Below are 247 nucleotides of genomic sequence, written 5' to 3' on the forward strand. Positions count from 1 at the left end.
GGGAACATCCTCCGCCAGCCCAGCCGCAAGCGCGAGCCCCTGGAGAGGAGGGGAGAAAGAAATGAAACCCACATGAGGAATTAGCAGCAAGAGCACAGCACACCCATACTCTCCCAGTGAGTTCGGAGCAGGGGAGAGCTGCAGGACTGACAGCTCTGACAAATGATAAACCACGGTCACACATTGTGCTGAAGCAATTTTAAGCAAAGCTCTTTTCTGCCAGTCTCTCCCTCTCTCCACCAAGACT

This window comes from Pterocles gutturalis, unplaced genomic scaffold, assembly GCF_000699245.1.
Source record: "Pterocles gutturalis isolate BGI_N339 unplaced genomic scaffold, ASM69924v1 scaffold9374, whole genome shotgun sequence".
Classification (NCBI taxonomy): Eukaryota; Metazoa; Chordata; class Aves; order Pterocliformes; family Pteroclidae; genus Pterocles; species Pterocles gutturalis.